The sequence below is a fragment of the Penaeus monodon genome, chromosome 30 (genome assembly GCF_015228065.2).
Source record: "Penaeus monodon isolate SGIC_2016 chromosome 30, NSTDA_Pmon_1, whole genome shotgun sequence".
Taxonomy (NCBI): domain Eukaryota; kingdom Metazoa; phylum Arthropoda; class Malacostraca; order Decapoda; family Penaeidae; genus Penaeus; species Penaeus monodon.
In genome coordinates, this window is record NC_051415.1 from 19,699,788 (window position 1) to 19,700,252 (window position 465).

Genomic DNA, 465 nt, shown 5'->3' on the forward strand with positions numbered 1-465 from the left:
GACTAGCACCGGGCAGATTTCTCTTGCCAAAGGAATAAGTGATTGCTTGGCTGACCCTCTCATCTCTTCCTTTCACACGCAGCGCTATCATCATATAATATACATACCATTCACAAGATAATCAGGTACTGTTCTTCGCCGTTGGCATAGCTTGTGACTGGATATAAACTCGTATATTATTGTGTCACCACCTGTTATCTTCGGGATACTAAGTGGTTGTCTTTCAGACCAAGATGATGACCGTCCAGAGATGTTTGGGGGTTACCGCTATTCTAGTGATGACGATGACTTCTCTCGCCGAGGCTCTCACTATAAATGAGTAAGTATTGTTCAACGCGAATTTATCGAATGCACATTATAACTTATTCAGTAAATGATCAAATTCTTCTCATGGTTTAAAAATGGAAATACTCCTGGTATGGGAGGTGGTAAAGGAATAAAGGGGAAATGAGCACTGGAATTTTT

General features: G+C 40.9%; 1 pseudogene; it reads left to right on the top strand.

The window, feature by feature from the left end:
* Window positions 1-98: 98 nt before the first annotated feature.
* Window positions 99-465, top strand: part of LOC119592374 — a 2,320-nt pseudogene continuing 1,953 nt past the window's right edge.